Source organism: Elgaria multicarinata, chromosome 5, assembly GCF_023053635.1.
Source record: "Elgaria multicarinata webbii isolate HBS135686 ecotype San Diego chromosome 5, rElgMul1.1.pri, whole genome shotgun sequence".
Taxonomy (NCBI): Eukaryota; Metazoa; Chordata; class Lepidosauria; order Squamata; family Anguidae; genus Elgaria; species Elgaria multicarinata.
In genome coordinates this window covers 4,213,339-4,227,690 of record NC_086175.1, presented here as the reverse complement: position 1 = coordinate 4,227,690, position 14,352 = coordinate 4,213,339, and positions in this window count along the sequence as shown.

The following is a 14,352-nucleotide window of genomic DNA, read 5'->3' as shown; positions in this document are numbered from 1 at the left end:
TCCAATAGAGTGCCTTATTACAGAGTGTAAATAGAATTGGCAACAAAACACAAAACTTACGTTATGTATATAAAGAAACACGAAAATAGTCCTACTCAGAGTAGACCCATGGAAATGCATTGGAAACCAGGCCGTGAGAACGGGTTTCAATGTAAATCAGTAGATTGGCATGCCTTTCTCTTAAAAAGGACTTTTTGTGATATGTTACCAAAAACGCTCAGACTACTGCAATATATAGTAAAGACTCCTGTGGAACGTTTTATTGAAGGGTTTAACTAGCATTGGCAACAAAACACAAAACTTTCCTCATGTTTATAAAGAAACACGAAAATAGTCCTACTCAGAGTAGACCCATGGAAACGCATTGGAAACCAGGCCTGGAGAACATGTTTCAATGTATACGTGTATTGGCCTGTTTTGATGGGGATGGACAGATAATGCTTTTCTCTTAAAAAGGGCTTATTAATCAGATGTTACCAGTGACTTCAGAAACGCTCAATCTCCTGCAGTATAGTCGAGATTCCAATAGAGTGCCTTATTACAGAGTGTAAATAGAATTGGCAGCAAAACAAAAACTTTCCTCATGTTTATAAAGAAACACGAAAATAGTCCTACTCAGAGTAGACCCATGGAAACGCATTGGAAACCAAGCCTGGAGAACATGTTTCAATGTATACGTGTATTGGCCTGTTTTGATGGGGATTGACAGATAATGCTTTTCTCTTAAAAAGGGCTTATTAATGAAATGTTACCAGTGACTTCAGAAACGCTCAATCTCCTGCAGTATAGTCGAGATTCCAATAGAGTGCCTTATTACAGAGTGTAAATAGAATTGGCAACAAAAAAAAAACTTTCCTCATGTTTATAAAGAAACACGAAAATAGTCCTACTCAGAGTAGACCCATGGAAACGCATTGGAAACCAGGCCTGGAGAACATGTTTCAATGTATACGTGTATTGGCCTGTTTTGATGGGGATGGACAGATAATGCTTTTCTCTTAAAAAGGGCTTATTAATTAGATGTTACCAGTGACTTCAGAAACGCTCAACCTCCTGCAGTATAGTCGAGATTCCAATAGAGTGCCTTATTACAGAGTGTAAATAGAATTGGCAACAAAACACAAAACTTACGTTATGTATATAAAGAAACACGAAAATAGTCCTACTCAGAGTAGACCCATGGAAACGCATTGGAAACCAGGCCGTGAGAACGGGTTTCAATGTAAATCAGTAGATTGGCATGCCTTTCTCTTAAAAAGGACTTTTTGTGATATGTTACCAAAAACGCTCAGACTACTGCAATATATAGTAAAGACTCCTGTGGAACGTTTTATTGAAGGGTTTAACTAGAATTGGCAACAAAACACAAAACTTACGTGATGTATATAAAGAAACAAGAAAATAGTCCTACTCAGAGTAGACCCATGGAAACGCATTGGAAACCAGGCCTGTATACGCGTATTGGCCGGTTTTGATGGGGACGGACAGATAATGCTTTTCTCTTAAAAAGGGCTTATTAATGAGATGTTACCAGTGACTTCAGAAACGCTCAACCTCCTGCAGTATAGTCGAGATTCCAATAGGGTGCCTTATTATAGAGTGTAAATAGAATTGGCAGCAAAACAAAAACTTTCCTCATGTTTATAAAGAAACACGAAAATAGTCCTACTCAGAGTAGACCCATGGAAACGCATTGGAAACCAGGCCTGGAGAACATGTTTCAATGTATACGTGTATTTGCCTGTTTTGATGGGGATTGACAGATAATGCTTTTCTCTTAAAAAGGGCTTATTAATGAAATGTTACCAGTGACTTCAGAAACGCTCAATCTCCTGCAGTATAGTCGAGATTCCAATAGAGTGCCTTATTACAGAGTGTAAATAGAATTGGCAACAAAACAAAAACTTTCCTCATGTTTATAAAGAAACACGAAAATAGTCCTACTCAGAGTAGACCCATGGAAACGCATTGGAAACCAGGCCTGGAGCAATGTATACGTGTATTGGCCTGTTTTGATGGGGATGGACAGATAATGCTTTTCTCTTAAAAAGGGCTTATTAATTAGATGTTACCAGTGACTTCAGAAACGCTCAATCTCCTGCAGTATAGTCGAGATTCCAATAGAGTGCCTTATTACAGAGACCCATGGAAATGCATTGGAAACCAGGCCGTGAGAACGGGTTTCAATGTAAATCAGTAGATTGGCATGCGTTTCTCTTAAAAAGGACTTTTTGTGATATGTTACCAAAAACGCTCAGACTACTGCAGTATATAGTAAAGACTCCTGTGGAACGTTTTATTGAAGGGTTTAACTAGAATTGGCAACAAAACACAAAACTTTCCTCATGTTTATAAAGAAACACGAAAATAGTCCTACTCAGAGTAGATCCATGGAAATGCATTGAAAACCAGGCCGTGAGAAAGGGTTTCTATGTAAATCAGTAGATTGGCATGCCTTTCTCTTAAAAAGGACTTTTTGTGATATGTTACCAAAAACGCTCAGACTACTGCAATATATAGTAAAGACTCCTGTGGAACGTTTTATTGATGGGTTTAACTAGAATTGGCAACAAAACGCAAAACTTACGTTATGTATATAAAGAAACAAGAAAATAGTCCTACTCAGAGTAGACCCATGGAAACGCATTGGAAACCAGGCCTGGAGAACATGTTTCAATGTATACGCGTATTGGCCTGTTTTGATGGGGATGGACAGATAATGCTTTTCTCTTAAAAAGGGCTTATTAATGAGATGTTACCAGTGCCTTCAGAAACGCTCAATCTCCTGCAGTATAGTCGAGATTCCAATAGAGTGCCTTATTACAGAGTGTAAATAGAATTGGCAACAAAACACAAAACTTACGTTATGTATATAAAGAAACACGAAAATAGTCCTGCTCAGAGTAGACCCATGGAAAAGCATTGGAAACCAGGCCGTGAGAACGGGTTTCAATGTAAATCAGTAGATTGGCATGCCTTTCTCTTAAAAAGGACTTTTTGTGATATGTTACCAAAAACGCTCAGACTACTGCAATATATAGTAAAGACTCCTGTGGAACGTTTTATTGAAGGGTTTAACTAGAATTGGCAACAAAACACAAAACTTTCCTCATGTTTATAAAGAAACACGAAAATAGTCCTACTCAGAGTAGACCCATATAAATGCATTGGAAACCAGGCCTGGAGAACATGTTTCAATGGATACGCGTATTGGCCTGTTTTGATGGGGATGGACAGATAATGCTTTTCTCTTAAAAAGGGCTTATTAATGAGATGTTGCCAGTGACTTCAGAAACGCTCAATCTCCTGCAGTATAGTCGAGATTCCAATAGAGTGCCTTATTACAGAGTATAAATAGAATTGGCAACAAAACACAAAACTTACGTTATGTATATAAAGAAACACGAAAATAGTCCTACTCAGAGTAGACCCATGGAAATGCATTGAAAACCAGGCCGTGAGAACGGGTTTCTATGTAAATCAGTAGATTGGCATGCCTTTCTCTTAAAAAGGACTTTTGTGATATGTTACCAAAAACGCTCAGACTACTGCAATATATAGTAAAGACTCCTGTGGAACGTTTTATTGATGGGTTTAACTAGAATTGGCAACAAAACACAAAACTTACGTTATGTATATAAAGAAACAAGAAAATAGTCCTACTCAGAGTAGACCCATGGAAACGCATTGGAAACCAGGCCTGGAGAACATGTTTCAATGTATACGCGTATTGGCCTGTTTTGATGGGGATGGACAGATAATGCTTTTCTCTTAAAAAGGGCTTATTAATGAGATGTTACCAGTGACTTCAGAAACGCTCAATCTCCTGCAGTATAGTAGAGATTCCAATAGAGTGCCTTATTACAGAGTGTAAATAGAATTGGCAACAAAACACAAAACTTACGTTATGTATATAAAGAAACACGAAAATAGTCCTACTCTGAGTAGACCCATGGAAATGCATTGGAAACCAGGCCGTGAGAACGGGTTTCAATGTAAATCAGTAGATTGGCATGCGTTTCTCTTAAAAATGACTTTTTGTGATATGTTACCAAAAACGCTCAGACTACTGCAATATATAGTAAAGACTCCTGTGGAACGTTTTATTGAAGGGTTTAACTAGAATTGGCAACAAAACACAAAACTTTCCTCATGTTTAAAAAGAAACACGAAAATAGTCCTACTCAGAGTAGACCCATGGAAACGCATTGGAAACCAGGCTTGGAGAACATGTTTCAATGTATATGCGTATTGGCCTGTTTTGATGGGGATGGACAGATAATCCTTTTCTCTTAAAAAGGGCTTATTAATGAGATATTACCAGTGACTTCAGAAACGCTCAATCTCCTGCAGTATAGTAGAGATTCCAATAGTGTGCCTTATTACAGAGTGTAAATAGAATTGGCAACAAAACACAAAACTTACGTTATGTATATAAAGAAACACGAAAATAGTCCTGCTCAGAGTAGACCCATGGAAATGCATTGGAAACCAGGCCGTGAGAACGGGTTTCAATGTAAATCAGTAGATTGGCATGCCTTTCTCTTAAAAAGGACTTTTTGTGATATGTTACCAAAAACGCTCAGACTACTGCAATATATAGTAAAGACTCCTGTGGAACGTTTTATTGAAGGGTTTAACTAGAATTGGCAACAAAACACAAAACTTACGTTATGTATATAAAGAAACAAGAAAATAGTCCTACTCAGAGTAGACCCATGGAAACGCATTGCAAACCAGGCCTGTATACGCGTATTGGCCTGTTTTGATGGGGATGGACAGATAATGCTTTTCTCTTAAAAAGGGCTTATTAATGTGATGTTACCAGTGACTACAGAAACGCTCAATCTCCTGCAGTATAGTAGAGATTCCAATAGAGTGCCTTATTACAGAGTGTAAATAGAATTGGCAACAAAACACAAAACTTTCCTCATGTTTATAAAGAAACACGAAAATAGTCCTACTCAGAGTAGACCCATGGAAATGCATTGGAAACCAGGCCGTGAGAACGGGTTTCAATGTAAATCAGTAGATTGGCATGCGTTTCTCTTAAAAAGGACTTTTTGTGATATGTTACCAAAAACGCTCAGACTACTGCAGTATATAGTAAAGACTCCTGTGGAACGTTTTATTGAAGGGTTTAACTAGAATTGGCAACAAAACACAAAACTTTCCTCATGTTTATAAAGAAACACGAAAATAGTCCTACTCAGAGTAGACCCATGGAAACGCATTGGAAACCAGGCCTGGAGAACATGTTTCAATGTATACGCGTATTGGCCTGTTTTGATGGGGATGGACAGATAATGCTTTTCTCTTAAAAAGGGCTTATTAATGAGATGTTACCAGTGACTTCAGAAACGCTCAATCTCCTGCAGTATAGTCGAGATTCCAATAGAGTGCCTTATTACAGAGTGTAAATAGAATTGGCAACAAAACAAAAACTTTCCTCATGTTTATAAAGAAACACGAAAATAGTCCTACTCAGAGTAGACCCATGGAAATGCATTGGAAACCAGGCCGTGAGAACGGGTTTCAATGTAAATCAGTAGATTGGCATGCGTTTCTCTTAAAAAGGACTTTTTGTGATATGTTACCAAAAACGCTCAGACTACTGCAGTATATAGTAAAGACTCCTGTGGAACGTTTTATTGAACGGTTTAACTAGAATTGGCAACAAAACACAAAACTTTCCTCATGTTTATAAAGAAACACGAAAATAGTCCTACTCAGAGTAGACCCATGGAAACGCATTGGAAACCAGGCCTGGAGAACATGTTTCAATGTATACGCGTATTGGCCTGTTTTGATGGGGATGGACAGATAATGCTTTTCTCTTAAAAAGGGCTTATTAATGAGATGTTACCAGTGACTTCAGAAACGCTCAATCTCCTGCAGTATAGTCGAGATTCCAATAGAGTGCCTTATTACAGAGTGTAAATAGAATTGGCAACAAAACACAAAACTTACGTTATGTATATAAAGAAACACGAAAATAGTCCTACTCAGAGTAGACCCATGGAAATGCATTGGAAACCAGGCCGTGAGAACGGGTTTCAATGTAAATCAGTAGATTGGCATGCCTTTCTCTTAAAAAGGACTTTTTGTGATATGTTACCAAAAACGCTCAGACTACTGCAATATATAGTAAAGACTCCTGTGGAACGTTTTATTGAAGGGTTTAACTAGAATTGGCAACAAAACACAAAACTTACGTTATGTATATAAAGAAACAAGAAAATAGTCCTACTCAGAGTAGACCCATGGAAACGCATTGCAAACCAGGCCTGTATACGCGTATTGGCCTGTTTTGATGGGGATGGACAGATAATGCTTTTCTCTTAAAAAGGGCTTATTAATGTGATGTTACCAGTGACTACAGAAACGCTCAATCTCCTGCAGTATAGTAGAGATTCCAATAGAGTGCCTTATTACAGAGTGTAAATAGAATTGGCAACAAAACACAAAACTTTCCTCATGTTTATAAAGAAACACGAAAATAGTCCTACTCAGAGTAGACCCATGGAAATGCATTGGAAACCAGGCCGTGAGAACGGGTTTCAATGTAAATCAGTAGATTGGCATGCGTTTCTCTTAAAAAGGACTTTTTGTGATATGTTACCAAAAACGCTCAGACTACTGCAGTATATAGTAAAGACTCCTGTGGAACGTTTTATTGAAGGGTTTAACTAGAATTGGCAACAAAACACAAAACTTTCCTCATGTTTATAAAGAAACACGAAAATAGTCCTACTCAGAGTAGACCCATGGAAACGCATTGGAAACCAGGCCTGGAGAACATGTTTCAATGTATACGCGTATTGGCCTGTTTTGATGGGGATGGACAGATAATGCTTTTCTCTTAAAAAGGGCTTATTAATGAGATGTTACCAGTGACTTCAGAAACGCTCAATCTCCTGCAGTATAGTCGAGATTCCAATAGAGTGCCTTATTACAGAGTGTAAATAGAATTGGCAACAAAACAAAAACTTTCCTCATGTTTATAAAGAAACACGAAAATAGTCCTACTCAGAGTAGACCCATGGAAATGCATTGGAAACCAGGCCGTGAGAACGGGTTTCAATGTAAATCAGTAGATTGGCATGCGTTTCTCTTAAAAAGGACTTTTTGTGATATGTTACCAAAAACGCTCAGACTACTGCAGTATATAGTAAAGACTCCTGTGGAACGTTTTATTGAACGGTTTAACTAGAATTGGCAACAAAACACAAAACTTTCCTCATGTTTATAAAGAAACACGAAAATAGTCCTACTCAGAGTAGACCCATGGAAACGCATTGGAAACCAGGCCTGGAGAACATGTTTCAATGTATACGCGTATTGGCCTGTTTTGATGGGGATGGACAGATAATGCTTTTCTCTTAAAAAGGGCTTATTAATGAGATGTTACCAGTGACTTCAGAAACGCTCAATCTCCTGCAGTATAGTCGAGATTCCAATAGAGTGCCTTATTACAGAGTGTAAATAGAATTGGCAACAAAACACAAAACTTACGTTATGTATATAAAGAAACACGAAAATAGTCCTACTCAGAGTAGACCCATGGAAATGCATTGGAAACCAGGCCGTGAGAACGGGTTTCAATGTAAATCAGTTGATTGGCATGCCTTTCTCTTAAAAAGGACTTTTTGTGATATGTTACCAAAAACGCTCAGACTACTGCAATATATAGTAAAGACTCCTGTGGAACGTTTTATTGAAGGGTTTAACTAGAATTGGCAACAAAACACAAAACTTACGTTATGTATATAAAGAAACAAGAAAATAGTCCTACTCAGAGTAGACCCATGGAAACGCATTGGAAACCAGCCCTGGAGAACATGTTTCAATGTATACGCGTATTGGCCTGTTTTGATGGGGATGGACAGATAATGCTTTTCTCTTAAAAAGGGCTTATTAATGAGATGTTACCAGTGACTTCAGAAACGCTCAATCTCCTGCAGTATAGTCGAGATTCCAATAGAGTGCCTTATTACAGAGTGTAAATAGAATTGGCAACAAAACACAAAACTTACGTTATGTATATAAAGAAACACGAAAATAGTCCTACTCAGAGTAGACCCATGGAAATGCATTGAAAACCACGCCGTGAGAACGGGTTTCAATGTAAATCAGTAGATTGGCATGCCTTTCTCTTAAAAAGGACTTTTTGTGATATGTTACCAAAAAACGCTAAGACTACTGCAATATATAGTAAAGACTCCTGTGGAACGTTTTATTGAAGGGTTTAACTAGAATTGGCAACAAAACACAAAACTTACGTTATGTATATAAAGAAACAAGAAAATAGTCCTACTCAGAGTAGACCCATGGAAAAGCATTGGAAACCAGGCCTGTATACGCGTATTGGCCTGTTTTGATGGGGATGGACAGATAGTGCTTTTCTCTTAAAAAGGGCTTATTAATGAGATGTTACCAGTGACTTCAGAAACGCTCAACCTCCTGCAGTATAGTCGAGATTCCAATAGAGTGCCTTATTACAGAGTGTAAATAGAATTGGCAGCAAAACAAAAACTTTCCTCATGTTTATAAAGAAACAAGAAAATAGTCCTACTCAGAGTAGACCCATGGAAACGCATTGGAAACCAGGCCTGGAGAACATGTTTCAATGTATACGCGTATTGGCCTGTTTTGATGGGGATGGACAGATAATGCTTTTCTCTTAAAAAGGGCTTATTAATGAGATGTTACCAGTGACTTCAGAAACGCTCAATCTCCTGCAGTATAGTCGAGATTCCAATAGAGTGCCTTATTACAGAGTGTAAATAGAATTGGCAACAAAACACAAAACTTACGTTATGTATATAAAGAAACACGAAAATAGTCCTACTCAGAGTAGACCCATGGAAATGCATTGGAAACCAGGCCGTGAGAACGGGTTTCAATGTAAATCAGTAGATTGGCATGCGTTTCTCTTAAAAAGGACTTTTTGTGATATGTTACCAAAATCGCTCAGACTACTGCAATATATAGTAAAGACTCCTGTGGAACGTTTTATTGAAGGGTTTAACTAGAATTGGCAACAAAACACAAAACTTTCATCATGTTTAAAAAGAAACACGAAAATAGTCCTACTCAGAGTAGACCCATGGAAATGCATTGGAAACCAGGCCTGGAGAACATGTTTTAATGTATACGCATATTGGCCTGTTTTGATGGGGATGGACAGATAATGCTTTTCTCTTAAAAAGGGCTTATTAATGAGATGTTACCAGTGACTTTAGAAACGCTCAATCTCCTGCAGCATAGTAGAGATTCCAATAGAGTGCCTTATTACAGAGTGTAAATAGAATTGGCAACAAAACAAAAACTTTCCTCATGTTTATAAAGAAACACGAAAATAGTCCTACTCAGAGTAGACCCATGGAAATGCATTGGAAACCAGGCCGTGAGAACGGGTTTCAATGTAAATCAGTAGATTGGCATGCGTTTCTCTTAAAAAGGACTTTTTGTGATATGTTACCAAAAACGCTCAGACTACTGCAATATATAGTAAAGACTCCTGTGGAACGTTTTATTGAAGGGTTTAACTAGAATTGGCAACAAAACACAAAACTTTCCTCATGTTTATAAAGAAACACGAAAATAGTCCTACTCAGAGTAGACCCATGGAAACGCATTGGAAACCAGGCCTGTATACGCGTATTGGCCTGTTTTGATGGGGATGGACAGATAATGCTTTTCTCTTAAAAAGGGCTTATTAATGAGATGTTACCAGTGACTTCAGAAACGCACAACCTCCTGCAGTATAGTCAAGATTCCAATAGAGTGCCTTATTACAGAGTGTAAATAGAATTGGCAGCAAAACAAAAACTTTCCTCATGTTTATAAAGAAAAACGAAAACAGTCCTTCTCAGAGTAGACCCATGGAAACGCATTGGAAACCAGGCCTGGAGAACATGTTTCAATGTATACGCGTATTGGCCTGTTTTGATGGGGATGGACAGATAATGCTTTTCTCTTAAAAAGGGCTTATTAATGAGATGTTACCAGTGCCTTCAGAAACGCTCAATCTCCTGCAGTATAGTCGAGATTCCAATAGAGTGCCTTATTACAGAGTGTAAATAGAATTGGCAACAAAACACAAAACTTACGTTATGTATATAAAGAAACACGAAAATAGTCCTGCTCAGAGTAGACCCATGGAAAAGCATTGGAAACCAGGCCGTGAGAACGGGTTTCAATGTAAATCAGTAGATTGGCATGCCTTTCTCTTAAAAAGGACTTTTTGTGATATGTTACCAAAAACGCTCAGACTACTGCAATATATAGTAAAGACTCCTGTGGAACGTTTTATTGAAGGGTTTAACTAGAATTGGCAACAAAACACAAAACTTTCCTCATGTTTATAAAGAAACACGAAAATAGTCCTACTCAGAGTAGACCCATATAAATGCATTGGAAACCAGGCCTGGAGAACATGTTTCAATGGATACGCGTATTGGCCTGTTTTGATGGGGATGGACAGATAATGCTTTTCTCTTAAAAAGGGCTTATTAATGAGATGTTGCCAGTGACTTCAGAAACGCTCAATCTCCTGCAGTATAGTCGAGATTCCAATAGAGTGCCTTATTACAGAGTATAAATAGAATTGGCAACAAAACACAAAACTTACGTTATGTATATAAAGAAACACGAAAATAGTCCTACTCAGAGTAGACCCATGGAAATGCATTGAAAACCAGGCCGTGAGAACGGGTTTCTATGTAAATCAGTAGATTGGCATGCCTTTCTCTTAAAAAGGACTTTTTGTGATATGTTACCAAAAACGCTCAGACTACTGCAATATATAGTAAAGACTCCTGTGGAACGTTTTATTGATGGGTTTAACTAGAATTGGCAACAAAACACAAAACTTACGTTATGTATATAAAGAAACAAGAAAATAGTCCTACTCAGAGTAGACCCATGGAAACGCATTGGAAACCAGGCCTGGAGAACATGTTTCAATGTATACGCGTATTGGCCTGTTTTGATGGGGATGGACAGATAATGCTTTTCTCTTAAAAAGGGCTTATTAATGAGATGTTACCAGTGACTTCAGAAACGCTCAATCTCCTGCAGTATAGTAGAGATTCCAATAGAGTGCCTTATTACAGAGTGTAAATAGAATTGGCAACAAAACACAAAACTTACGTTATGTATATAAAGAAACACGAAAATAGTCCTACTCTGAGAAGACCCATGGAAATGCATTGGAAACCAGGCCGTGAGAACGGGTTTCAATGTAAATCAGTAGATTGGCATGCGTTTCTCTTAAAAAGGACTTTTTGTGATATGTTACCAAAAACGCTCAGACTACTGCAATATATAGTAAAGACTCCTGTGGAACGTTTTATTGAAGGGTTTAACTAGAATTGGCAACAAAACACAAAACTTTCCTCATGTTTAAAAAGAAACACGAAAATAGTCCTACTCAGAGTAGACCCATGGAAACGCATTGGAAACCAGGCTTGGAGAACATGTTTCAATGTATATGCGTATTGGCCTGTTTTGATGGGGATGGACAGATAATCCTTTTCTCTTAAAAAGGGCTTATTAATGAGATATTACCAGTGACTTCAGAAACGCTCAATCTCCTGCAGTATAGTAGAGATTCCAATAGTGTGCCTTATTACAGAGTGTAAATAGAATTGGCAACAAAACACAAAACTTACGTTATGTATATAAAGAAACACGAAAATAGTCCTGCTCAGAGTAGACCCATGGAAATGCATTGGAAACCAGGCCGTGAGAACGGGTTTCAATGTAAATCAGTAGATTGGCATGCCTTTCTCTTAAAAAGGACTTTTTGTGATATGTTACCAAAAACGCTCAGACTACTGCAATATATAGTAAAGACTCCTGTGGAACGTTTTATTGAAGGGTTTAACTAGAATTGGCAACAAAAAACAAAACTTACGTTATGTATATAAAGAAACAAGAAAATAGTCCTACTCAGAGTAGACCCATGGAAACGCATTGCAAACCAGGCCTGTATACGCGTATTGGCCTGTTTTGATGGGGATGGACAGATAATGCTTTTCTCTTAAAAAGGGCTTATTAATGAGATGTTACCAGTGACTACAGAAACGCTCAATCTCCTGCAGTATAGTAGAGATTCCAATAGAGTGCCTTATTACAGAGTGTAAATAGAATTGGCAACAAAACACAAAACTTTCCTCATGTTTATAAAGAAACACGAAAATAGTCCTACTCAGAGTAGACCCATGGAAATGCATTGGAAACCAGGCCGTGAGAACGGGTTTCAATGTAAATCAGTAGATTGGCATGCGTTTCTCTTAAAAAGGACTTTTTGTGATATGTTACCAAAAACGCTCAGACTACTGCAGTATATAGTAAAGACTCCTGTGGAACGTTTTATTGAAGGGTTTAACTAGAATTGGCAACAAAACACAAAACTTTCCTCATGTTTATAAAGAAACACGAAAATAGTCCTACTCAGAGTAGACCCATGGAAACGCATTGGAAACCAGGCCTGGAGAACATGTTTCAATGTATACGCGTATTGGCCTGTTTTGATGGGGATGGACAGATAATGCTTTTCTCTTAAAAAGGGCTTATTAATGAGATGTTACCAGTGACTTCAGAAACGCTCAATCTCCTGCAGTATAGTCGAGATTCCAATAGAGTGCCTTATTACAGAGTGTAAATAGAATTGGCAACAAAACAAAAACTTTCCTCATGTTTATAAAGAAACACGAAAATAGTCCTACTCAGAGTAGACCCATGGAAATGCATTGGAAACCAGGCCGTGAGAACGGGTTTCAATGTAAATCAGTAGATTGGCATGCGTTTCTCTTAAAAAGGACTTTTTGTGATATGTTACCAAAAACGCTCAGACTACTGCAGTATATAGTAAAGACTCCTGTGGAACGTTTTATTGAACGGTTTAACTAGAATTGGCAACAAAACACAAAACTTTCCTCATGTTTATAAAGAAACACGAAAATAGTCCTACTCAGAGTAGACCCATGGAAACGCATTGGAAACCAGGCCTGGAGAACATGTTTCAATGTATACGCGTATTGGCCTGTTTTGATGGGGATGGACAGATAATGCTTTTCTCTTAAAAAGGGCTTATTAATGAGATGTTACCAGTGACTTCAGAAACGCTCAATCTCCTGCAGTATAGTCGAGATTCCAATAGAGTGCCTTATTACAGAGTGTAAATAGAATTGGCAACAAAACACAAAACTTACGTTATGTATATAAAGAAACACGAAAATAGTCCTACTCAGAGTAGACCCATGGAAATGCATTGGAAACCAGGCTGTGAGAACGGGTTTCAATGTAAATCAGTTGATTGGCATGCCTTTCTCTTAAAAAGGACTTTTTGTGATATGTTACCAAAAACGCTCAGACTACTGCAATATATAGTAAAGACTCCTGTGGAACGTTTTATTGAAGGGTTTAACTAGAATTGGCAACAAAACACAAAACTTACGTTATGTATATAAAGAAACAAGAAAATAGTCCTACTCAGAGTAGACCCATGGAAACGCATTGGAAACCAGCCCTGGAGAACATGTTTCAATGTATACGCGTATTGGCCTGTTTTGATGGGGATGGACAGATAATGCTTTTCTCTTAAAAAGGGCTTATTAATGAGATGTTACCAGTGACTTCAGAAACGCTCAATCTCCTGCAGTATAGTCGAGATTCCAATAGAGTGCCTTATTACAGAGTGTAAATAGAATTGGCAACAAAACACAAAACTTACGTTATGTATATAAAGAAACACGAAAATAGTCCTACTCAGAGTAGACCCATGGAAATGCATTGAAAACCACGCCGTGAGAACGGGTTTCAATGTAAATCAGTAGATTGGAATGCCTTTCTCTTAAAAAGGACTTTTTGTGATATGTTACCAAAAAACGCTAAGACTACTGCAATATATAGTAAAGACTCCTGTGGAACGTTTTATTGAAGGGTTTAACTAGAATTGGCAACAAAACACAAAACTTACGTTATGTATATAAAGAAACAAGAAAATAGTCCTACTCAGAGTAGACCCATGGAAAAGCATTGGAAACCAGGCCTGTATACGCGTATTGGCCTGTTTTGATGGGGATGGACAGATAATGCTTTTCTCTTAAAAAGGGCTTATTAATCAGATGTTACCAGTGACTTCAGAAACGCTCAACCTCCTGCAGTATAGTCGAGATTCCAATAGAGTGCCTTATTACAGAGTGTAAATAGAATTGGCAGCAAAACAAAAACTTTCCTCATGTTTATAAAGAAACAAGAAAATAGTCCTACTCAGAGTAGACCCATGGAAATGCATTGGAAACCAGGCCGTGAGAACGGGTTTCAATGTAAATCAGTAGA